Source organism: Mastigoproctus giganteus, chromosome 5 (assembly GCF_048544385.1).
Source record: "Mastigoproctus giganteus isolate SK-2022 chromosome 5, ASM4854438v1, whole genome shotgun sequence".
Taxonomy (NCBI): domain Eukaryota; kingdom Metazoa; phylum Arthropoda; class Arachnida; order Uropygi; family Thelyphonidae; genus Mastigoproctus; species Mastigoproctus giganteus.
This window is the reverse complement of record NC_143579.1, coordinates 194,596,470-194,623,866: the sequence shown is the minus strand read 5'-3', so window position 1 is coordinate 194,623,866 and position 27,397 is coordinate 194,596,470. Positions and strand designations below refer to the sequence as shown.

The 27,397-nt window shown below is 39.0% G+C and overlaps 1 protein-coding gene across 2 annotated transcripts in view; it reads right to left on the bottom strand.

Moving 5' to 3' along the window:
- Positions 1-27,397, bottom strand: part of LOC150085964 (uncharacterized) — a 169,500-nt gene that overhangs the window by 106,732 nt on the left and 35,371 nt on the right. Inside the window, exon 1 of one of the 2 annotated variants that reach the window (XM_090374306.1) lies at positions 11,085-11,557. The exons of the other annotated variant lie outside the window; for it this stretch is intronic. The gene's annotated coding sequence lies outside the window, so the exon portion shown is untranslated. Of the gene's footprint in view, positions 1-11,084; positions 11,558-27,397 lie in introns of those variants that run through there. 2 annotated transcript variants of the gene reach the window in all.

The following is a 27,397-nucleotide window of genomic DNA, read 5'->3' as shown; positions in this document are numbered from 1 at the left end:
CTTATTGTAACGAGAGCTTTCTGTATATCATCATCCGCAGTCTTTGTGCGAAAGCTGATGAACCACAGCTGTCCATCAAAGGATAGAAAAGGGTAACAGGAGCCGAAGGCATGCCAACCAACATATGAGCATGGAGTTGAAAACTGATAACACATTCTCGGTATAGATGATATTGCATATCTAATGGAGATACGTACCAGTACAGTGGAACTATCAACCCATAATTTGTCGTCTCATCTTACGAAACTGGGTTAAAAGGCGCCGGCAGAACCAACCTTGAATTATGTGGGAGCATCAGCAGTTTTACCAGAGGTTACTCTGTCGCACAAACTTCTCAAAGGATGCTGTAGCCCACATAGCTTTAGGACACTTCCGAACCACGCGTTTTTCAAAGGCTATGAATATAGATTGATCCCTCAAGTGTGATATAAGCTCTGCAAAAGCAGCCACATATGTCACAGAGAACTATTTCCAGTCCCACGTATGATGACCAATTAATCATCCAAAGTCGCTTTCATAACGTCCAGCTATATTCAAAGCCAGTCAGACTTGAAGCTTTCCAACGCAAAAATGGATATCGATCATTAAATCTAAATAATTTAAAACGTGTTGCCTGCGATGGTTGCAAAGTGACGCCTTCACAACAGAGACCCTTAGGATGTTATAAAGTATGTATCATTGCTGGAACTTCCTCTAGAAATTACTGAGAAATTACTGACTGTCGTTGATCGCCTTCTAAAGTTATGAATTCTACATTAATATCGTGTTGAATGAGTTCTGACACGATTTTGAAAACTTCAGGCTTCTAGTAAATGTTGTTGTTACACTTGGTGATGAAAATCATCCACCATCTCGTATTTCTTCACACCACAGAGAACCAACTTTCTTCTATGCAGTTGGCTCTTACAACTCGGTATCTTCCTACACTAGTTCGCATGTGGGTGGTTCGTAAGCACCAACATGCATAAACCTACTCATTTGTGAACCAACTGGTCATTTATAGTAACCTTAACGCTTGTTTTGGAGGATATGCTTTATTATTATTATTATTATTATTATTATTATCTGTTTATTTCCATAAGGAAACCACCCCGGGACGGCAAAGTGCCAGGAGGGTGCTAAGTACATATCAGGGTACGAGATACTACGTGCAGTGGGTTACATATACTGAACACGTAGTCTCGTCCCGAAATACATTTTATACACATTTTATGTTTAATATATACAGTATTTACACATTAATCATTCTGTACATACATTCTACAACTCATATATTTACAATTCAGTAATAATACCATCTATAACTTACATATTTACATAACTGTTACAGAAGGTATATTTTTACAGTCAACAATTTATTATTGTTCTTAAAGCAGAAAGTTTCACTTTTATTCACAATTCTTTGGTACTTTGCAGTCGATTCATATTTCGGTAAGTCTGTAAGAATTCTGGAAGATCTCTTTCCGGTATGTTGCATCCTCACACAGTTTTTCGGCATCTATGTGTAGTGAGTTAAATATTTTCGCTGCATTTGATGGGAAGAATCTTTGCAGGCTACTAAGATTGTTCAGGACTGAACGCAGTGGATTATTTACTTCTCCGCAACGTCTAGCAGTGGCACGCGGTTTAACTAGCATATTATCCAGGACTGGAGCATCCACTCTGCCTGTGAGCATTTGTGCGAGAGTGTGTATGTTCCTGTTAATTGTCCGCTGCATCCAGGGTGTGATGTTAAGGTTTGAGTAGAGAATGGCCCTTGAGATAGTAAAAGGGTGGCCAGCAACTCTGTTAAGCCATCGCAAGAACCAGTACTCGATCCCAAGGACGGACTTATAATGTGAATCTGGAGCTGAAGACCAGATTTGCGAGGCATACATTGCAATTGGCAGGACACACATTAAAATGTACTTGGTCGCTAGCTGAGGATCCCTAATTCCTACCAGTTCCTGTCTAGTAGCCCATAAAGCGGCGAATATTTTTGTCTTCATATGGGCGAAGTGTTGAGCAAAGGTGAGTCTGTCATCCCACTTAAGACCCAGGTCCAGGTGAGAGTGCACTTTTTCCACACTAGACCCGTTCACAGAGATCGAGATGTCATTTTTATTCTGCTTGTAAGTTATGGTCATTTGGGCAGACTTCTGTGCATTAATACGGAGCCCGATGCAATCCAGGTAGCTCTCAAATTCTCGGATTGTGCTATTTGCCATCTGACAAATACCTTCTGCTGATTCATGGTCTTTGGAAGTGATGAAGAATTTTACATCGTCAGCGTATGTTATAAAATTGTAGTACCGTGCAAGAAACGGCTCCAGGGCGGCCGCGAAGAGAGTAGCCGAAAGAACTCCCCCTTGTGGCACTCCTTGCGAGATGGTAAAGCAAGATTGTAGCTTTTGGTGCTTAACAATAAGTTTTCTATGTTCTAGCAGGCTGGTTATTATAGTTAACAAATTTCCTCTTATATTAAAATAATTCTTTAAAATCGCAATGAGCGCTGGAATTGAGACGTTGTCGTAGGCTGCGGAGATATCCAAAAAAATAATATCAATTTGCTTTTTCTCATTTAGTGCTTTCTGCACGCGAAAAAGGGTTTCCAGTAAGTTTGTTATTGTTGATCTCCCCGAAATGACTGAGTGCAAATGTGGTGGTCTATGGCTGAAGCAGTGTTGATTGATGGTGGGAAGAAGTGCTTTTTCGAATACCTTCTGTAGGGTGCAACTAACAGAAATTGGTCTGTAATCCTTAGCCAATTTTGGGTGTTTAATCTTTGGTATTGGGGTTACAATGTAATTTTTCCAGGCTTGCGGGAAAGCTCCTGACCTAATGATTTCCTGATAGATGTGCAGTAATAGATCTATTATAAATGGGCTACTTATCTTAAGGATGAACATTGGAAATTTGTCTGGTCCAACAGTGGCCTTATTGGGCAGATCGTTGATTGCTTTCATTACGCTCTCTTTGGTGATTTGTATTTCACTCAAAGGAGGTCTTGTTGGTTCCTCTATTGCCGAATAGTTTCGCTTGTTTAAATCTTTCAGGAATTCAAAACTTTTGTTACCATTATCAGTGTTCTCAATTTGATTCAGTCCATGCAGGTTACTAAAAGTGTTATTAGCCCATTCCTTGAAAATGCATTCGGTCATATTCTCTGTGCTATTTCTATTGCTAGTAATTCTTTTTGCTCTTTTTAGTTTATTATGAACAACACTGCAGTGTGCCTGTCGTTTTGCTTTGATGAAATGTGCTCTTTCTTTCTTATAACGAATGTGATCGGCAGGATGACCCGTTCTTTGCCATTTTCTATATAGTTTTTGCTTCCTGAGGAAACTTGCTTTCAGTTGTGGGTTAAACCATTCTTTTGTTCTCTCAGATATTTTGATTTCTTTTGCTGCTCCTTCCAATGCTGTTTGGTATAGCTTTTTAGCGATCATTTCTAAAGCTTCGTCTACTGGCTTTTCTTGCAGGTCATTCCAGTTGTAACTAGTCAGGTGACTGAGAATGACCTCTGCGTTAATATACTTCACGGAGAAAAGATACTTCCTTTGCTTTTCCCAGTTCGTGTGGTTACCCTGCATGTATTTGTGTATCTTCAGTGCTGCTTCTATTTCAATGGGATTGTGGTCCGACTTAAATTTTATGCAGTTTTGCGCTAGCCTTATGTCTAAGGAACTATGATACAACAGGTCAAGTTGCTGCATTCCCCTTGTCACTGGTGTCGGAAGCTGCGTTAAGTGCAATGCACCCAATGTCGCATCCAGCTCTTTCTTGGCCTCCCTGTGTTTCGGAAGAGGCAGATTAAAATCTCCCGCTATTATTGTGTCGACTGATGGCTTTAGATTTGTAGCAAGCCAAGCATAGAGTTCGTTTCTTGTCTCCTTTGTGTGCTCAGGTGGGAGGTATATGATGCATAACTGTATTTTCACGTGCTCTTTTGAAAAGGTAACGCAAATACCTTCAAAATTATTTGAATTGGTTTTTCGTTCTCTTATAGGCTGGTATTTATTTTGATAGCAAATTATAACTCCCCCTCCTCGCCTATCTGTTCTTCCGGTTCCCACACATTTGCAGTTTGCTGCCGCAGTTAGCCGATCTAACTGTTTTCCATTTCCCAACCAGGTTTCGATTAGGCAAATGAAATCCAGATCCTCGTACATCATCATCGTTTGTAGGGTGTGGAGCTTATTTGAGATGCTCCTCACGTTTTGTACAAACAGGTGGATGTGATGTTCTGCATCCCCAGCTGGGGGTAGTTTTTTTGATTGCTATTGAGCCCGATTCCTTGAATCATTTTTAACCAGTGGTCTGGCCCATCTGTCTCTGTAGGGCTTGACTAAGGTACCTACTGGCCAGGCGCTTACGTCTTGTAGGCGAGTTGCTTTAGTATCACTAATACACTTACCAGTATTAAGGCAGCAGTAGAAATTTGATTGTGGTTATTCGGACTTTGTATTTTATCTTTTATTTCATTTTGGGTTATACTCTATAAACGTAACGGTTTTATATAAATGTTATGGTTTTATTAAATTTCAAACAACAAAAAAGCAAGTACACTGACTTAGGTTGGGTGTGTGTGTGTGTGTGTTACGCCCCAAAACAACTAAGGTTGTGAGGCGGCAGTATATTAAGTCTATAAATGTATGTGTTCTTCGGTCTGTTTGCTATTTTCGGGGTCAAAAATCATGCGTTTCTCGCCTGAGACCACTAACTGAGCTACGTTGTGAAATAGTCAATGAAGGTTTCTCGCTTCATTGAAGGGATTCGTTAGTGATGAATCCCGTCAATGACTTGTGCAGGATAGCAGAAAGGCTACAAGTCAATCAAATAACAACCCAGTACAACAGTGGTAACCAGAGAACCACCACTCGTACCTTGTCACGGATGGGGTATCGCAGCCAACGGTCGAACACCGGAGGACTGAAAAAACGTTGCCTGATCTGACGGATTCCGGGTCCTGCTGTTTCACTCTGAGGAGTACTAAAATATGAGAAAATAGCGTGACTTATAACGACCATTTGTTTTCTAAAATTCCCAGCATGCTCAGTTCTTCTTGCAATGTTACTGGAGTGTATCATAGCTGAATATAATTCGTTTTCGCTCTGGACATAGCATCTATCAGATACAAGGTGCGGCTAAAAAGAAACGAGAACTATTTTTTAAATAATTTAATATTTAAATACAACAATTTCAATGTTTATTCACTTCAAAGTACTCTCCAGCCGCGCCTATGTAGCGCTCCATTCGCGATTTCCAGGATCTAAAACAGCAATAAAGTCCTTGGAAGACACCACTTTTAATTGTTGCGTTGTGTTCTTCTGAATGTCTGCTAAGTTCTCAAATCGTTTTCCTTTCAGGTGGATTTTAATTTTCGGGAACATAAAGTCGCACGCTGCCTAATCTGAAAAATAAGGCAGGTACTCCAATGTTGTGATTTTCTTTTTCGTTACAAACTCTCTCATTGCGAACCATTCGCGCGCGCACCTTTCTCGTGCCCAACCGCTCTGTCAAAATTGTTCTTGCTGCTTCTTTGTCAATGTGTAACTGTTCTGCGATTAGTCGAGTGCTCATCCGACGGTCCTAGCGCACGATCTCTCGAATATTTTCAACATTCTCTCGTCTGCCGTTGAAGTTGGCGGTCTTCTTGTCGTCTGGATATCTTCCAGTCCCTCTCTGAACCGTTTGTGCCATTCGTATACACGTGACTAACTCATGGTTTCATCACCATACATTTTCCGTAACATCTCTAATGTTTCTCCACCATTTTTACCGTTTCACTAAAAATTTGATAACAATTCTTTGCCCGATTATAAACATTCCTGAGTTGTTTTCGGCTAGGATGAGTAAAAATGCTTAATTAGCACACAGAAAATTATGACAGAATACTTTTAGATAGGTTCGTTGTATTTCGTTTATAATTTCAACATATGTCCACTAAAGAACGCGTGAAACCCATATACTTAAGATTTCTTGAGCCTAATTGTAATAATAACTTAGTGATAGCCAACTTATGTGAACCCAGGGACTGTTTTTTTTCTTATGATGATGGGCACACGTTAATATGCCAGCGCATTAAATATTTAAACATAAGTTTGGGTGAACTTCTAAATAAATAGGCTTAGTTCGTTTTGGGTTATCACAGTATGGCCACCAATTCGTCCAGTTATTGATGGGAATCGAATCCAGACTTCTTCACACGAGTGGTAGACGTGATGTACCCAGCTACCACGGCAGACACTCTTGTCTTTTCGATCTACCGCTTTGAAACAGTATCCAACCATAAGTTTATAGTCATCTTTATGATTTTATAAACTTGTAATTTCCCGATGCTCTGTATGAAATCCAAGCATCGAGTTTAGCGAAGAGGTTGCTTCTCACAGATTTGGTTAAGTGAACCGTCACATTAAAAAGGTTGTAGGTTGATAAAATAAAAAAAAATAAAAAAATCCCTTCAGTTGTTTTGACGTGAACGTATTATGTGTAGTCTGAGAAAAGGCTTACGACACAGGTTTCTTCCTTAAAAAAAAAAAAAAAAAAAAAAACAAGCAACTGGCATGTTGAAATAAGCCCTCTCTTTGATAATGATTTCAAGTATGGCCAAGTTGCTTTTTCAACGAAGTGAGACTCCACCTCTCATTAAGCGGTCTCTAACCAGTTTTCTAAATTAAAAGCTATCCGGACAATGGATTGATCGTGTTGGTTTAAAATCATGTTCCCTAATTGTTGCTTGATCTGCCCCAAGTAGAGATTTATGAGCTTTTATTAAAAGTTGTGTGTACTTAAACTCGTTTAGATTAGCTGGCAGGCGAGCGAAAAATCGTATTCGTCAAGCTCTAGCACCCATTGTCTGAGATACCTTATGGGAAGTGAGAAGAAGTTGGACATTTTCAGGGTTATTCACGGAATTCAGATATCACTTGCTTACATATATATATTTTTTAATTGTGTATTATTTTCTAATAATTCTGTATATAATAAAAGCAATTTTGGTCCACCAAGAAATCTTCTCGGGGTTCGTTACAATACCATCCAAGCAATGTACTTCTAGGTCTTTTACCGCTCTCGTGTTACTATGGTCCGATTTTAAGTTGACTATAATATAATTGTTTATAGCAGTTAAATGTTTGTGCGCCACCCTTGGACGTTGCTAACAACTACCTTGATATAAATTTGGAAAGGCTTCAAACCAATCTGAAGCACTCTGAATTTACATCTTATTGTGCCAAAGTTGTAAATTAATATCATTAGACTGTAAGCGGATCGACAACTTATTTAGACTACTTAGAACCTTTTGACTTCAACCAGGAATAATTTAATTTGAGAAAGTTTGAACTAAAGGCATTTTCCGTTCATTATCTTGTCCGAAGTCGAAATGATTATTTAAAAAACCCAAGGTTTTAATATCCTTGGTCGTGTTATTCTGAGCGTACGCTGCTCGTGCTCCACCCTGGTTGAGGCATAATTCTGACATCGTCTCCACTTCCAAGAAGATTTTGTCAGCTGCGTTTTTGTTCTTTCTTTTCTTCTTGTGGACCTCAAGGAAACGCAAACAATCTCCCGAGCACACTCCCGCCTAAAATAACCTACATCTTGAGGGAGCGAGTTTACAGAAGAGTATAATCGATGGAAGGATGGCATGAATAAGAAATGCACACCAGACAAAAGGACGTAATAATAAGAGAGAAGGAGAGCCAGGCAATGTTTTCTGTCTTCTAAGATTATTCTAGCATGGCAGTTATGCGCAGATAAGAGCCTGAAGAACACTCCTTTGTCCTATTCATAGCATTCCATGGGAACTACAACACTAGAACAACGTATTTGGCAAATTCCGATTTTTTTTACTTAAAAAAAAAATTAATACCATTCTGTATATCCAGTATACAATGACATCTTTAAATCCAAATCATTTAGAAAATATTTTGTTAAAAATTTTATTAAAATTATTCATGTATCATCTCATTTGACTGCATAGAATTCAGAAATGGTTCTGAGCTGACTGATGAACTTCGACTTTTTGACGGAACAAAATCTCTTTTTACCTTCATTCAATTAATACTTACTTTGCCTCATGGTCAAAGCATTGGACCAGCATTTCATTTCGGCTATAATTTTAGCCATATCATACATTTAGGGGGAGACTGCGTTCTGTCGCTAGACTGAAGTAGAATCTTTCCTTGGTATGATATGAATCTTGTAAATCGCTTTTCATATGGAGGAGGAGCAGAATTATGCCCTGAAGCCTCGGATTTTTCATCCTGCAAACCGAATATAAATACACAAACTAACAAATACATACTCAAACACCGAATCTGTCATTTTGGAACAATGTCACTGCCACTTGAAGCTGCACCTGTTCTTTATAACTGATTTGTTTGCAGTTCGATCCAAATACTGTACTGATGTTCATTTCTCAGCGCGTACTGAAAAACAACCGAACACGAATTCACTCTGCTCATAAGCTTCTATTCTGGCATCTTGATTAACGAATACTTGATCAAGATGTTTCTCAAAAGCAACTTTAATTTTATTTGTTTCTTGCGTACATTTTCTTGTACATTCTTACGTAAAAATTCATAAAAGATTGTCTTAATCAGAATATTCTTGTTTAACCGTCTTGGAGCTCCTTACAGTAGAAAATATAAATTACCAGAAATTAATTTACAGTTTCATGAAAGAAAGTCCATGAAAATATAGGAAGACGCCACATTAAGGCCAAAACGAGAAAGATTTCCTGTCGTTTTATAGCTCATTCACTTACTAATGATTACGAAGCTGTCTCAGAAACAAATCTATTAGGGGGTTTCCGCCTTAATATTAATGCAAGCGAAAGTGCGCGTCAGAAAACAGCAGAACTTCTTAGGATGAATGGAAAGCCGATAACTAATATTCTCACACTTTAATGCTCTCCACGAAATCCAATACAAGCATCTCCGCAGGAAGATAAACATCTTCAAATGGCTCGTCCCTTGCAAGACAACGTCCAGGCTTTGTCTGAATCTTTTATCATGTGACCTCATCGTCCATTGCTGGCTGAAGTGGACCATGCGACCTCATGGTCCACTTCAGCCAGCAATGCGTTTTGATTCACATCTTCGAACTTCGTACAAAATATCATCTAATTTGCATATTAAGTGGAGAATATAGAAACTTAAGACTGCTGGGTTGGAAGAAGGGGAGTCGTATTTTTTCTCCTCTTTCATGCCGCCTCTTTGTGCAAGTTAGCAAATCGTGCCTTTCGCAGTTGAGTAATGGACGATTTCCGAGGCTCCGTTAAAAAGAAAGAAATGAATAAAAAAAAAAAATCTGAGGAAAAATGACCTCTCGGGTGTCCAGTTCACCAGAAATAACACCCTCCTTTCGCAGATAAAAGGAAGCCCGTGTAACGTTATCAGCTTGGGCGAACTCTGTCTATGCACAGACTCCGATATATCGTCAGGTGATAGAAATCTGATCTTTCAGCCAGGAAATGGACCGTGCGATGAGGCGGTCACAGGTCACATGTCACACGGATGTCATGGCTGTGGTGATGTGTAAAACAGATACTTAGCCGAACATGTTTTTGACGTGTCCGGAATTCTGGTTATTCCGAAAAATGAACGCGATATGGATTACGGACAGCCCGTAGAATTGCGGTTAAAACTGTCTCCATCGGCTGTTGCATTTAACTCGAACTCGAGCTAGTTTGCTGTGAAGACCACTTGCCTACCGCTATCTAAAGGTTACGAAATTTACCCCGATTCCGATTCAAAAACTGTATCTGCTTATTTGACACCAATTTAATTAAATTAAGATTTTGCAGTCTTATTCTTTTCCAAGACTGGTGAAGTAAATGGTTTTTCAAATACAATAAGTTGTATTTGCAGTTTCTGTCGTATAATTTATTTTTGGCTTGGGAAAGTTGATGTGTAGAATTCTGACTGCGTGAAACTTTTCATAAAATGCAAAATTTTCGCCCTCGTGAGAATTTGGCTTACAATAATGCATTCAGTGTATATATTCCGCTTATATTTCGATCGTTTCTCTCCAAAGTCTTTAAGCATACTATGTTTTAAGTGAGTTGACGTAAAGCGAGACCGACGTACTGCAATCTTCTGTTTATGCTTTTGAATAAAGGTTAATGGTACCGTAAGGAGTTAATTTTAAAATTTTGTTTCTGAAATGATCAAACTTGTCAGTCCCCAATTAGTTCATATAATCTGTTGTTCTACTACAGATGGTTTTACGTTTCGAGTAAGTGAAGTTTGCCTTCTTCAGGGTCAAGACTTTATTTCAAATGGGTTTGGCAAACTGGTTGAAAAGTACTCGGCTTGACGAGAGAATCAAAAACAACTCTTCGTGTAATTTTTATGATATTACTGGAAAAATCAGATGTTTCTCTTTAAAATATCAACTGTAATCAACCTACAGCGACAACTATGTGTTTTATATATAAATGTATCGCTTTACAGCAAGCTGTTTTCTTATATTTTGTAATTAGTTGAGGCCTTTTGTCTTTTAGGTGGTTTTTGCTCTGTAAGATTGGTCAAGGAGACGAGACTGTCCAATGTTTTCCGTCTTATTTGTTTGAATAAGACGGAAAATAAATTAGTCTGTTCTTTCCAAAACACAGAAGAGATTGAGATTGTAGGAGGCTTACTATTTTAAGAGTTACCCCCATGATTTTAAATCTATAAAAGAAAACTTTCACTTGGAAATGCTACACGCAAAAAAGTTCATGGCCCTTTATATCGCTACATATTCTGCCTAGAATCGTTTCAATGTAGAAAATCATATTTCTACCGTTGTGTAAAAGTATCATATAGGAAATGACTCTAAGTTATCTTAGCTGCGTTATTTGGTGTACTTCAACTGCCCTTAGTGAGCTAATCGGCTACATTGTAGACTCCTCCACACCCCCAAGGTTCAGGTTTTGCCTTAAAATGAACCCACTGACCAGAAGTAGATACGTGGTCAAACAGAGTGTAATTTACCCTCGGAATAAGCGAGAAATTAGCCAGTTGACGTCTCACACAATCGAGAGAAAAGAATCGAGTGATTCTTTTCTGTCGGTTGTATTCGGTAGTGATAGCGAAAAAGAGGAAGGAAATACTTACATGTGGTTCACTTCTCAATGATCCACGGTAGGACGATCTGCCGAGGACCCTGAGAGGAAATTGCTGTCAGGGTCCCCTGCATTTCATCCCTAATTCCCGGGTGATAAGAGGAGAGAGTTGACTGTAAAATGCGACTTCGAGCAGATTTGGAGAAAACACTAATTCCAGATGCATATTTCACAAACAATACGGCGGGCTACTGCAGTTCCACTTCCGGTCACTATTCGAAATTTCACGGTGTACATTCCCGGGATTTTAGGCTGCGATCCCGAGGACGAAGGCGGTCAGGAATTGCGAGTGAAAACTCAGCGCATCTGGCGAGGTTACAGCGACTAAGTCCAGTGGCAAGAAAACATCGGATCCCTTCGACCCCACTTAGCGAAAAAAGTACTGCCGTAAACTGTGCTTTACAGTCCCCCGAACGTTCTCATTTCCAAGATTCGCCTGACCCCCGGCACTGCGATTAACGTGAACTACACACTGAATGGACGCACTGCTCCAGAATCGGTGAAGCTAAACCTTTCCGGCTGATGCGCGAGCGCCATCTAGCGCGATAAATAGTCATAATAAGAAACGCAGTGAAATAGAGGCGTTATTTGCGCTGCCGGAGTGGTTATTGATAGAAGTGTCTGGGTTATCAAGTTTATTTACGATATACCTCGCGATTAAATATAAAATTCGAAACAAAACGGAATGTTGGAAACAAAAGTTTTATTACGATATTAAAGATAAAAAAACCGTGCAGCGATATTAAAGATAAGAAACCATAAATTCTAACTACTTGCTCTTCAGTGAAATTTATTAAAATTCAATAAATTTCTTCACGATGTTCTGTTGCAAGATTTACACGTGAAAATTTGCGTTCTGAACTTTGAATTCCTTTCTTATTAATGAATTCGGCTGTCGTTATTATAACCGTTATTTTGTTGAAGTTCGCTATTTTGTAAAAGACCTCAGCAAAGTCCCTGCGGTTGGATTGGATTCTGTGAGATTGTCAGGTTAATTGCAGAAAGCTTGACTCACTTAAATAGCCACTTACATCTCTCTCTCTCTCTCTCTCCACACCGAATCCCTCTTTTCAAGAGTGTTCCTCATTACTCCCACTGGGCTGGTCGAGCTTATCCTACGGCGAAATAGAGGATTAATGCAAATGATGAAGCTAATATGTAGGTGCACGCGGCTGCAGCGCCATCTACAACTAGAATCTACGAGTTATGATTATTATTATTATTATATATATTTGTTTCGTCTTAAAATAACTTGAGAAACAGAATAAGAAAATTGACCTTTAGAACATACTCGTAATCTGAACACACGCGCATAATGTGCAGAATTTTCATTGTTCTAAACTATATACGTGTACACAATATGGTTTGTATGTGAGTGTGCGCGTGTGTGTATATTCAATTTGTTCGTATATTTAATTAAAATATATACGAAGAAATTCTACCTAACCTGGCGTACGTCAATAAGGCTTAAAGGTACTGCCTCGTGATGATTTAATTTGGTAATGAATGTTTTTCTGAAGTCGACTGTATTCAAAAGTATTGTTATTTTATTTTATTGTTATTTTGTTATTGTTATATCTGCAGTATGCGGAGCAGACATTTTATTTTACCCGAACGTAAGCTGGATTTGGGGATCGGCTCGTCTGCGATGTTGTGATGATCAAAGTCGGTCGCAGAATGCCATCTCGGTTGGCTATAAAGGTCATAATTGAATCTTTATTTAATATAAGGTGTACGCAATTAATCACGGCATGGTGTTGCCAGCGGTTTTCAAATACATCTGTTAATTAAATAAACGCATAATTAGAATTGAAATATTATCGTATTATTTACACATTACTATACAATAAGTTCTTGTAGAGTAATTGTGACTTTGTACACTTAATATAATAGTCCAGAGTTGGAGCGGTGTGATGTAGTCGGGATGCAGAACCCATGGGCAGAGCTGGACAAACACACTGAGTCCTGATGGGATCCCAAGCGTGGTCAACCGGTGTCACAGTTGCAAGCGCCGATTGGTATCTTGAAGACATGTCTGTGGTGATCGCTATTAGGCAAGTAAAAGCGCAGTTGGTGGAACGTGGCTTTCTAAATTTTTAGAAAGTTTATTGAGGATTTCCTCTCTCTATCTTTTGTTGTCTACCACTTCTTGAGACAATGAGGCCTTGAGACATTCTTCTCTCTTTGATACGATCTGAGGACTGCAGTAATACTTTACAAGTGCTTTGTCTGTAGGCAACATTTTAAAATCCGGCAATTATTTCTTTTCTTTTCTTTTTTTATATGACAAATGCGAAAACTAATTTTTTTATTGCAGTGAATAAATCGCGTATCCCCATGGTGATTAAATTTCAAACTAATTTTGTTTTTCTTTTATATATTATATAAAAAATATATTATAATATAATTTGTATATTATAATAATATTGTACACTTTTTTTTTTTTGCAAGATGACAAAAATTGTACTGGTATGTGGGTGCGAATGTTACTTATTTCCTACTAATATTATAATAAATATCTCTCTATCAAAATACATTATATCTTACCTGTTGTATTATCACTGTTAACCCCCTGGCCTGATGGCCGTGAAGGACAATATTTTGCAATGTATTGAATTGACGAATATACAAAAACCGTTAATTGGGCTCCTAGCGGATGGATTTTCATTAAATTTTATATTTTTTGGGCCTTTTAGAAGGAATTGTCGAGCAATTCTAAGTTCTATTAAAATCGCACATATAGAAATACTGCAATTATTATTTTCTCTCTCTCTCTCTTCCATATTATCACATAGGCTATCTGTATAGCTTACAATATCGTGTGCTTCCTATCCATATAGATAAAAGTATAGGCTATATGGATAGGAAACACAGGATATTTATTTTCGTTACCATGCGCTGATTGGAAGAATGAACTGGCAATGTGGCGGATGCGCAGAAACGAAATGTTCTCGGTTCGCTCATAAAAGTCGAGTTTTTTTATTATTATTATTATTATTATTTATTGTTAACCTTCCTGAAATGTAACCCCTGCGGACATTTAACTAACTTGTTACACTACTAACCAGTTAATCCAAATAAATCCGCCTGCATAGTGTTTTCACAAAAAATACGACCTACACAGACTTCAAAACAAAGTAAACTTTTAATAAGCATATCCAATCCCTACACGTAGAAACATTGGGAATGAGATGAGAGGCGAAATAACACAGCGGAAAAAGATCTGAAGACCATATAAAAGAATGTGTATTGCACAGTGCACCCTATTGAATTATATGGAGGAAATATGGGTATTGACAGCTCCCCATTCAACATCAAAAGGAGCTTCTCCGATGAATACTGAATAATGAAATGAATTTCCTACAAACATAGGTTCCTTAAACAACTACATACCTCACAACTGATAGACAGCCTCAACTTCAACCTACTCCGGTATAAAGTCTACTTAATAAGACTAAGGATAATATTAAAAACGATAGCGGGGACTATCGATACCCCCGTCTTTCTGGCAAATTTGCCACCGGAAAATCCCTGTACCTGTAAATAGAGTAACACTACCACTAACCCACAAGAATTTCAGACTTGAGAAAGCGAAGAGGATTCTTTCCACACCATTAAATTATAAATTTAATTTCCTATAAATGGAAAAAGTAATCATCAGATGATTAAATCAATGTGGAGGATATGAACAAATTAGTTAATGTACGCAATGCATTACATTTCAGGCGCTTTAGCTCCCCCACCCTCTGACAATTCATCGAATTTATGTTTCTGTGATTAATAGAAGCGAAAAGTAAATACTGTAATTGATTAACTAATAATATATCGAAAAAATTGTTTCCACTTCGCTGCATACCTTTCAACGAAATGTTCACTCCACTTTTTGTAATACTTTATAATCAACAGTGCGTGAAATGCAAAGCATTTGTCAAGTGTTTATTTAATAAAATTAGACATTTCTCGTATACTGTCGATGCTTTTCTAATGCATTTACTAATTTCTACTTGAATTTTAATAACAACAGAAATATATAATACGTTTTTTAACATTTCATATATTTCTATTGTTATTAAAATTCAAGTAAAAATTAGTATTCAAGGATTTAACATTTCTTCTGTGTTTAAGGAAGAGGACTTCTTTGCCGAATAGGTCTCTCCAGCATATCCCACATATTCTCAATGGGATTGAGATCAAGTGAATGTGAGCACAAGGGAAGATGGTGGAAATCCGTGATTTGACATCTCCGAACCATTCTTGCACGATGCACTGTTTCATTGTCATCCATAAAGTGACCATCACCTTCGATATAAAAGTGTAACATTGCAGTGTGCAGTAGATTTGATTTAAAATTCAGGTGCTCCCTGGATAACATTCAACCTTCCATTGGTATCAGCGGACCCAGTCCGTGCCAACAAAATATCCTTCATGCCAAGATACTACCTCCAGATGCTTGGGTTGTCTTTACAAGACAAGCAGGGTCCATCATTTCTTGAGGTTCTAGCCACACTCTGCCTACCATCAGTACAAAACAGTGCATCGTGATTCGTCTGATCACGTGACTTTCTTCCATTGTTCCGCTGTCCAATCACGACGTTCTTGGCACTACTGCAACTGGATTTTTCTGTTTTTCTCTGAAACAAGTGGGTTCCAAATAGACAGACAACTGCCAATACCCATTTTTTTTCAATGCTCTGCGCATGATACTGGTTGAAATATGGCAGTTTTTGGCTTTGTGGAATTCATATTATTTGCAGCCCACCGGATGTCCTATTTTTCACTTCCTCAGGGTACGATGGCTTGGTTCTTGAAGTATTCTTTTTTTTTTTTGTCACATTTAACGCCTTTGAACTGGATGCTTTTGAGAAACCACTTATATCTTTCTTTTCTGTGAATCGTGGCTCCTGATAAACGTGCACCACTACAAGATCTTTTTGAAAGTCTGATAGATCACGCATTTTCCCCACTCTGCGTTCAGATTACTGCAGTCGAACAGCCTGTGCAATCTTTATACTCAACGAAGCAACACATAATCAACCCACGTCAGCTTTCTTTGCATCTATTTGCATTTTTCTGTCTGTGAGTGAGTTTTGCTGCACTGGCAAAAAATAAAATAAATAAATAATAATAAAAATTATTTGCTCCTTTCCTCACATAGGTAAACATCCAAATTGCTTTTGAATTTATTCAAACTAAGCCTCAACTACTTGGTAGGCCCAACTTGTTCCAGCAATCAACGACTCTGACTAAAACAAAACTTCCTATACTGTAATCTAATATAAACCTCTTCCCATGTTATTTGAATTTAGATCACTAGTTCTGGAATTCTTTATAACAGGGAAAAATCCTCTTTCATTTTACTAATCCTTCTCTGAGCCTTATAAACCTCAATAAAGTCACATCTGATATGCCTGGTTACTAAGCTCTGTATTATTATTTGCACAAAATGTGCAAAAAATAATTGCAAATTTTTTATTGCAATTATTTTACCAATTGTAATTAGTAAGATACATTTATATATATATATATTTACTACATAACTTAATAAACTTATTCGGATATCTCCCGAGATTATGAAAAAAAGAATCATACTCGCTATTCACGGGAACAGGTGGAAAAGTAACTACGTTAACGGTGGAAGTAAGCAGATCAACGAAATATCGTAAATGGGTCGAGACGTTCAGTTACCTACTTCTACCGGGGAAGTCATCATAGGATGCCATATTAGCAATCAATCTGTTCCTGCCATTTCAGCAAATCTGCAACACCCGATGTCAAAAATGGATGACGTAATCAGCAGTTTGAAATGTCATGGTGATACTAGAAAATAAAACATCACAGCACGAAATACAATGTGTTCTTGTGTGGTGCGCAACCCACCGTAATTGGTTCCTGCAACGTTGGAAATTTGTTATAGATCTGGTGGCCTCTGTTTCGATCTGGCAGATGTTCTCAAAACGAATTAAGCATGTCGTCCCAACTGTGAAGTCCGGCTGAGATGCTGTCACTTTTTGGAGTTGTTTCCCATGGCTTGGACGTCTTTCCTGGACTGATGAATGTCTTCCATCCAATGCAGGATGGAAGCCTCCTCAAGGATTCATGTTGAGGGAAATGGACCATAATCTGCCACGCTGGTCCAATGTGAGTTGGCAGATCGATCGTATTTAGCAGTCAGGGGCTTGAACCCCGGTCTACTCAGAGAGCGTGTGCTACTGCATTCTCGCTCCTGACCATTCCATTCGGCAACGGAGGGCAATCTAAGGGTATGTAATCCAAAAGAAAAATAGGATATATAACTTGAAATAGGATGCGAAGGTAATGTATTTGTGTCAAATAAAGAATACATTTCCTGCTGGTTATTAAACTAATTTTTGTCTCGTGATTCTTCTGATTAAAATAAAATGCCATTACAGGTAATGGCATTTTATTTTAATTTCATTGTCTTCACTCGCCTTTTACCGTTGATTGGCTATATATATTAAAAACAGCGTAAAAATTATTTTATCTTACAGTTTCATAAGCACCTTTCCGGAGAATATTTTTATTTTCAAGTTTTGAAATTTGCTTTACAGCAAAGACTCTTTGATGTCCTTTTAAATAGCTTTGATTTTCATTTCTCTTCCAGCAGACTTTACCTTAACTTCGTACGGTCTTTTAATTAAAATAAGTAATTCATTGTTGCAAATTAATGTTCTTTCTTTTTCCCCAGATATTTAGGTGTGGTTTTCTTTGAAATTCGCCGAGTGATTATTTACAATTCATTAACACAGATTGCCGACAACCACCGGAACTAAGTGGATATGCGCAAACATAAAGATGTAAATGCCCTGAGGGAAGTGAAGATTTAATACGCACTGATGTAGAAATTCGTTTTTATCCTTTGTTAACTTTATTTAAACTTACATAGCAAACAGATAAGAAAACCTGGTTGCGTGTTCCACAAAGTAGTAGTTTTTGCTTGACTTAATTTTATTTCGTTAAACTTAACTTCCGGTTGTTTTCTATAACCGAAAATCTTTAATAAGAGGCTGCCTATTCCTTATGTTTTTTGGGTTTGAAATCAGGTTTCTCTTTCTTCTTCTCAACACACGAAAAACATGCCACCCTTCATTGGCTCTGGATTTAAGTGTTACCTCGTTAAACAGAGTGCATTTACATCGTATGAATGTTATGAAAAGTACTATTTTATTAATAAATTTTCTGTTTATACTCCGAGACGATCACACGGTCAGAGGAGTTCACAAGACAGACAATACAAGAAACAGCACCGTGTTTAGCGATCACGGGCTTAAACCCCGGTCACTCAAGGCAAGTGTACTTATGCACCCTTACCCTGACCACTCGGCTACTGTGGCCGTCTTGTATGCTAATCCTAAGAGATGGTATAATACCTAAGATTAATAGTATAGCGTAAGCTTGGGATACGAATGTTAAAGTTATGGTGGGAGATAACTTGGAGGTGAGCCAGAATGTTTCATACAAGAGGATGCACGTTACCGTACACTCACAATTCGTCATGAACTATATGACGGTGAGAAGATGGATTGGTAGAAAGGGGTCTGTGGAATGGGCTCTAAGATCGCCATATTTAAATGCACTCGGCCTTACTTTCTAAAGGGTAGTCAAGAAGCAAGATTACACTGTGAAAATAGGTAATGCATCTCCAGCATCGGACTGAAGAAATCTTCGAATCCAACAACGCAGATGTGGTTTAAAAAAAATTAAAAACATATTTGTTTTTCGCCTGATTATACGTTTGAATATTTATTGTGAATAAAGCTCTAAATAAAACATTTGCATTGTTGCAGATATTTTGGACCGTTTTTTATTTTTTTTAAAGATAGCATGAAAAATTTCGTGGTGTCCCATTGAGAGGCAGAAGATGCTTTTGGAAGGGAGTTTCAATATCTGGAACACATATGTCTGTTTCCAGTATTATCCTCTCTGCGGAGGTGAAAGTGAGCATTCATCTCTCCGAAGAATGCACGCCAAACACTTCCCCCGAGTCGCGTATTCGTGCGAAGAATTCTGAAGTTAGGGTTTGAGGGAAAATTCTGTCTCAGGGAGCCGTTCTTCAATGCGCCAAGCCCTGTAGAGGTACATCTTCGATGCTTTCCGCAGCACGTGATCCATGAAAACCTGTCCGAAATGCCATCTCTCTCTAACGATAGATGCTTCATATGGGAACTCTTCAATTGCCTTAATCGCTGCCTGCAGTATTCCTCCAGGCTGTCCCCTGGTTTTGTTTGGCCAACTTATGCGTTGCATAATTATTATAAAGTGAAATCCTTAACTGTGTTAATTCTCTTTACTTTTTTTTTTAACATTGCAGGTTTTACAAGCACATAAGTGTTCCTTATTCCTGTCTGAAACTAGCTTAATAGCAACCATGAGTTTACCTGTGCTCTAAGGGCTGCTTGGACTTTTGATGACTTGTCAACTTCTTAGAACTTCTCCATTACAGCAGACTTAATACTTGCTTTCGTTGTCAATGCAATTGCTGCGCTGCTCTGCAAACGGATTCACTGTTGTTAGGATGCTGTTTTGCTATCTCCATTTCTTGTCTTCTGGTTCTTACCTAGATTGTGCTTTTGGTACTGAAAGAACAACGTCCATCTTTCTTCGGGCAACATGATTATTTAAAGTGTCAAATAACTTTTTTGAACAGTGTCGTGGGACTTCCCATATATCATTAGGAATCGGTGTGTCACAATGTAGAGTTTTGTTTAAAAAAACGTATAAAAAGCTTTGTGGTATAGACTTCAACACTAAAATGAAGCTAATAATCATTGTAAAGTCATCTGTATCACGTTACGCCACTCACACCACTTTAAGGAATTTTGGCCATCATACATCGTCACAAAAAAATTAAAGCTCTTCCATAAAATTATGTTATGAATCGAATCCCGACCCTATTTTGAACTCCTAAAATGTTTAAATGAATTTTAAATAGACATTCTTAAAAGTATGAGTTCGTTTTCGATGCGAATGTAATTTTCTGTTGTACACGACAATATATTGTCGTGCACTGCAAACTCTTCCTAGTTTGCACCTATCTAAGCCCTCGTGGGTAGCACAGTTGGTATAATCACCGTCCTTCCTACACTTGGTGGAAAAGACTGAGTTCGAATCCCGTCAGTGACGCGAGAAATTTTTATGGGGCTTTTTCACAACGTGGCTGAGTTACTCGGTCTGAGGCGGGGGTTGCATAGTTTTTTTCTCCTGTAAATCTGGTTTCTCGTTCAGAAAACAGCAAATCAACCGGAGAACACGCAATTTGCAGACATTATACACGGCGCAGTATGGCCTAAGTTGGCGATGCGCCTAATATCCTGCAACAACAGCAACCATCTAAATGCCCTTTTTTGTCTTAACTTTTGTTCACCTGTGTTTGTTACATCCTTCAAGTTCAGTTGAGTGCAGCTGAACTCTGCTCGAAACGAATTCTTAATCTTAACTTTTGACTGTAACGAGGTAATAAGAAGTTCTAAGTATAACTAAGGGAGCCAATTTTCTAATTCTTTCAACAGATCACCTGCTTCTAACTTGCTTCAGGACGGCAGGTTGAAATAAGAAAAATTGCCGCGTCGGAATATTCTGTGATCAGTGTATCGTAAATTCTGTTTCTTCGATCGAGTTGTACCAATTTCTAAAGAGGAGTTTTATAATTGGAGGCAGCCATCTTGTTTCACGTCTACGGAACAACGTAGAACTACTTCACGGTAGATTACAAATGATATTTCGGAAACATCCTGCATTCAGCTGTTCAATGATTTTCACGAGTGAATTCCAGTTGGGTGTTTCAAAATTGTGCCGAAAAAATGTAGGAACGTGTTCTTCAGCTGAAAACAGTAAAAAAGGAAAGAAGTTCTTAATAAACGTGTCTTAACAGTCTTTATTTCGGAGGAATTTAATTATAAATTACAAAACCGTGTAAAACGACAACTTTTTTCATGTTCAAATTTGTGTCATAAAAATATGACTGTGTAAAGCGGGCTTTTAATGGTGTGAAACATACGTACCGACATAAATGGCGTCGTTTCTACTACATGAATCATACCAATTACTGAGTTGTGAGTAATCAGTGTGCCAGAGTACTGTACATACTAAGGGTGTCAGTGTCTGTTTTTTGAGTTTCAGGTTTCACGACTGCCTTGTTACAGGTAAAATGTTACGAAAACGAAAATACCCAATCTTCACTAATGTTATGCTGCTGAACACAAAAATCACATTAAAATTTGTCGATTGGCTCTTGTTTTCGAGTTGGGTCTCATATTAGTGAGGTACTCTGCATTATCAACTGCGGCAACACCGCATTTTCAGTACCAACACGCGCTTATCACATGATCGGCAGCTGTCGCCTCTCGCTGAATCACGTGATGAGTTGTTGTCGCCTCAAATGCGTCTTCAACTCTGTTGCAGTTATCCTCGAATACGGCTAGGTACTGGGTGATTTGTTCTCAGTTTACGATTGTTCTCTGTGCGATTCCTATTTTTTGCGCAGTATTTGTGTCGTGTAAGATTAATATACCCCGTAATTGCGTGAATAGTCTGGATGACTTCTGTTACGTATGTGGAGAAGTCACGTTAGCTTGAAGAAAGCGCCCCTTAACTAGAGCCATAAAAAAGGTCTACTTCTTGTACTTAGGATGTAAAGTAGGCCACTAGAACAAGAACTGGGCTCCACACACATGTTCCGCTACCTGTTCATCAAAACTAAATGCGCGGGTGAATCGAAAGGGGCATTTTATGCCTTTCGCATGCCCATGATATGGAGGAAGCCAACAAATCACGTCGTAGATTGTTACTTCTGTATGGTGCCTCCTATTAGAACATGGATGACAATGAAGAAAAAGTGGACAGTGATGTACCCAAATATACCGTCTGCAATTCGTCCCGTGTCTCACGATAAAGTACTACCTATTCCTGAACCACCCGACCATTTTTCCATACACCCTGATGAACTGATTAAGAGCGTTAGTGTTTTCATCATTGATGCACTCCTAGGTATCTTCAATGGAATCCTCACAACGCAAAGTTTCCCAACAGCCTGGAATCAATATATTGCCCGACCAATCCCCTAAACACAAGGAGCGACATCAATTTCACAATTCAGGCCAATAATGAAAGCCTCATGTCTCCTCAAAGTCATGGGGAAGTGCCTTCTTCCCATCCTAACCAACCAGGTTCTGCCGTGTGAATCGCCATACATTCACTATACCTTGAAACGCAGGTCCACTATTACCAACCTACTGCAAACCACCAACACCATTCTGGGGGCACTACAAGATAGGGCTGAGATGGCAATTGTTTATCTGGATATCCAGTCTGCATTCGACAGCATAGACATCCAGCCCCTCCTGCAACTTTGTGAGGATGGATACCAGATAAAAGGCAATATACTGGAATTCTTGAAGTCGCTACTTACGACCAGGGTCCTTTACTTGACTGTGAATAAAAAATCTTTCACAAGGAAAGTTTGTGTAAGTGTACCCCAGGGCGGAGTTCTCTCAGGGCTCCTCTTTACGGCTGCCATCCACCCATTCCTGTGTCAGCAAACGGAATTTATCAGTTATGCAGACGACTTGAAGCTCCTCTATCGGATCAACGGGACCGCCCGACCTGATTCTGTTTCTGAAACTATTATCAACAGCCTTAAGAATCTGATTACATACTTGGCACAGTTTTCTCTTAAGATAAATCCAAAAAAATCTGCACAAATGGTATTTTCCCTCAAATCAAACCCAACGCAACTAAACCTGGAAATCCACGGAACCCCCATCACCCCAGTCATCAAGCACAAAGATCTCGGCGTTATATTCGACCCTAAACTCAGTTTCAAACACCATGTTGCAGACATTCACAACAAGGTCTGCAGAGCAAGATGGCTTGCCAAACAACACCTCCTTCATGTCACAGAGCCTGAGTACACGCTCCAATATATATACCGGTTTCTGCAGCCAGCCATCACCTACGGGTCAGAAATCTGGGCGTCGGCAACGAAAACCACGCTAAAACCATTGCATCTGATGAGTACTGGCTTCTTCGGTGGGTCCTCTTCAAGCATAAACTGCCACCACTCATACATACTTCAGATATCACCCAACTTCTAAATTACAGAAAAGTCTCCAAACTGATATTTGCCCTCCGCTTGCTCGTGTCAATTAAAATGATAGCGGGTGAAGTCAATACGCCAAATTTTTGGCAGGTGTGCAATTGGAGGATCCCCCCAAAACCCTTAAGAGCCCTCCCCTCTCTTCAGTCTGTGGCGTGGAGGCTCAGAATAGGGGATAGAATCCTGCCCATGGAGATGCTCCACAACGTCCAGGAGATAGATGTGGACTACAAAAAGTTCATAGAGGACAAATCGTACAGAAGACGCATCATCAGGGATCAGCTTTCGTCTTCAACCGAGTGACTGCCATCGTCTTTTCATCGCTTTTCATGTCTCTTCATTTCACATGTTAATAAATCCAAATTAATTTTACATATAAAATTAATATTAATTTTATATGTAAAATATGTAATTATACGTTTTATGTCCTAATATATGTTTTAAGTAATTTTTCTTGTATTAGTTATTTAATGTTAAACCCGTAGCATTGTCACTGTTGTGGGTATTATTGCCTCAGGCAATCACGTAACCAATCACTGTCTGCAATAAAGTTATTAATAACTGCCATATAAACAGCAGCCGTATACGTGAAGGGATCCACCATTTTGTCCAAACCTTTATCCTTCTGAACATGAGGCACATTCCTGAAGAATGGCGACTATCTATAGATGCCTCTAAGGTTAGCCTTAAGGCTGTGATATTATCACAGAAAGTGAGCTGAATGACCTCATCAAGGATCTCTAACTGCCGAAGAACAAGGCAGAGCTTTTGGCCTCGTGGCTACAACAGAATCTTCTAGATCATTCTGTGAAAGTGACATTTCGTACTCGAAATAAAGACTATGATAAATTCTATCAAACAGAAGGTGAACTCACTGTTTGTAAGGATGTTGATGGTCTAATGGCAGCAATGAACATGAGGCACGTTGCCGAAGAATGTCGACTATTTATACTCTTCTAAGGTTAGCCTTAAGGGTGTGTTATTACACAAATATTCTGCCTTCAATACCCCTTGCGTATGCAGTCCACAAAAAAAAAAAAAAAAAAAAAAAAACATACGCAAGCATGGAGAACATCCTCTTAGGTGGATCACTATCAGAAGTATGAGTGGAAGATATGTGGTGATTTAAAGGTAATTTCCATTTTATTAGGACTACAAAAGGGTTATATTAAGTATTGTTGCTTTCTCTGCTGGTGGGATAGTCGTGCCAAGGATATGCACTACGAGAAGAGGAGTGCCTCAACGAAAATCATTAACACCTGTAATGAAGAATGTAGCATTTGAACCTCTGGTAGATCCAAATAAGTTTTTTGCTTCCACAACTCCACATCAAACTGGGGCTCATGAAAATTTCGTGAAGGCTTTCGAAGTGAACGGTCCTGCATTCACATACTTGCACGAGAAATTCTCAAACTTCGTACAGAGAAGATTAAGGCAGGCATTTTCACAAATAAGGCAACTTTTCAAAGACGAACAGTTCTAATGTGTCCTTAATGATAGCGTGGAAAGCCTTCTGAAATGTTTCGACTGGTTTTCTAGGAAATGTTCAAGTCAGAAAATATAGGCAGCTTGTGGAAGATTCATTACTTCTTACGAAAAACTGGGGTGCAACGTGTCATTGAAGATGCATTTCTTGCACTCAACCTGGATTTCTTCCCGCCAAACTGTGGTGCCGTCAGCGACGAACATGGTGAGCGCTTCCATCAAGACATCGCAGCGATGGAACAAAAGCAAATGGAGTGCTGCCATCTTAGCATTATTGTTGGATGATGAAAAGGAATGCTCCCGAAGCTGAATACAAGCGAAAGGTAAAGAGGTCCCGTGTTTGATACAGGTAAATTTGTGGCTACATCTTACTCGTGTAAATATGAAAAACAAATGCCAATCTGCCATTTTAAGCACCATTTCCGTGTTTAGAACCCCAAATTCTGTAAAGTAAACTTACTTTCGTGCCCATAACAAGTATGACCCAAAATACATTGCTCAGTGTTATTTACGATACGGCGTTTGTTAAACTGATATTACGGAAGACACGGCAAATATTTTTACTTTTCCGAATCAACTGTTACGGTTTTAATTCTTGGTGAGGTTTATTATAAGAATTCCGTAGAATTTCCAACTCGCGAGTATCAAATTGTAACCATTTCACAGTACAAGAATTTTTTACTGCGAGATATGAATAATTGCCCAAACTTTTGTCACTCGTGTACAATGTACAAGTGATCCTCAATTTCTCAGCCATGTTATGGTTACAGATGAATTATGAATTTCTATTTCCTGTAAAGAAATGGAATTTTCATCTCTCCAAACACTTAATTCCTGGGCTGAAGAAAGCCAATATACGATTGTCAGTACTCGTTATCAAATACCTTTTCCATTAATGTTTTCTGTGGTATCTTTGAGGACAGTCATGTTTGTTCGTCTTTTGTAATTTATGATTAAAGTTTTATATCTCTGAAACAAGGATCTTTGAGACGTGTTTGTAGGAACTTATTTTTAGTTGTAGAATTCTGTATAAACGCCACCGTTTGAACCAGCAGACTCTACCAACGATCGGAGGATCTTTGCCTGGTCCTGAGTACGGCCAATTACAAGTCTGCGATTGGTCGTCTGCTTCACCGATGGGAGATTACATTCTGTGGTGGGAAGGGAAGATGCAGGCTGTAGCATATCGTGTCTTTTGGTCGCTTAGCTGCGACGGTAAACCTTTTGGACTTGTGTGCAAAATAAACTGAAAGTGGATTTGTGCGCATAATTTTGCTTACAATTCCCCTACAGCTACAGAAAATCTCAGCCCATTCCCTTCTATAAGTTTTTTATTTTTTTTTATTTTAAGCTCTTGAATCAATTTTATAGTAAAATAGTCTATAAGACAGTTTTTTAAAAAAATGTTGAGCACTTCAGCTCACCAATCAACGCGTGTTTTTTTTTTTTTTTTTTTTTTATATAATGAATTACACTTAGTTCTCTCTCTAGGGACGACCCTGAGAATACTATTTTATAATCCTTTCGCATGTTATTACTGTTAAGAAAGTAATCCAGGCCTCCGTTGAGAAGTCCTTGACCAGTTTCCGAAAAATCATCCCAAACCATTTTTGCTCCAGAAAAATTAATACATTTCTTTCCTCTTCTTAAGAACTCTTGACTCTCTCATAATTACCACACATTTTTGTCTAATTAAACTTCAGCGCGGCGTATTAAACTTTCAACATCCGAATTAGAATTTCATCATTTTCGGTACAGTTCAGCCAGTTTCATTCCGCCCCCCCACCCCCTCCCCTAACTATTTCCTCGCAGTGTTTCGTTCTTAGCTATTCGTAAAACTTTAATTATCCGAGCTGTAAGTGAACCCATAATTACTTTAGACTCGCTTGTTTACTCCACCGTTTCCCCCCTTTACCCTTACTACCTCGACACTATAAAAAATTACCTTTTCCCCCCCTTACACTCTTCTAATTTGTTTCCAGAAAACCCGATGCCCACGTAACCTCCCCGAAACAATTACACCGGCAGTCTTTCAACTTGAGGAACAATTTCCTCCGGAGCAACTTGTATCAGTTCCGTGGGGAGGGAAACTGCGAATAAATGACGCTACTAGTAGCAGATGCCGACTTCTTCCCATTCCTACGGCCAATTAAAGCAGGGGATGGGGGGGGGGGGGTTAGATAGATGAGAGCTAAAACCACCCAATACTTCCCCTCGCGCACACCCCGACGATATATCAAGCTTACCCCGGGAATGATTTGTGACAAAAATAGTTGTCTTGCGTCCGATATGGGCAGCGCGTGGACAGGCTTCGCCTATTTATTTTTTCCCCGTTAATTACGTCCATCTTGGCGTTTTCGGCAGACCCGTGGAACGCGCTTCGAACCGAACTACGACAGAATGAATTCTCTATCAAATTACTGTCGTCACACTGTGGGACGAAATAAATTACCCCGAGTGAGTGCTCACTTCATATATGGTTCAGATGTGGGGAAGGCCAGCGGCACGCTGGGCGTTCCTCGACGACAGTTGCAGAAATGTTTATTTATGGCCTGTCGGCGCGATCTGTGACCCTGTGGCAGTGTCGGAGCGCACTGGTAAAGGTTGATTGTCCTTTAAGATTTCGCAGATCTCCTCGTGCATGAGCTGTCCACATCTTGAGTGAGTTGTCCAGCGAGTTCGGTTATGCCTTTTGAAATATCACTGTT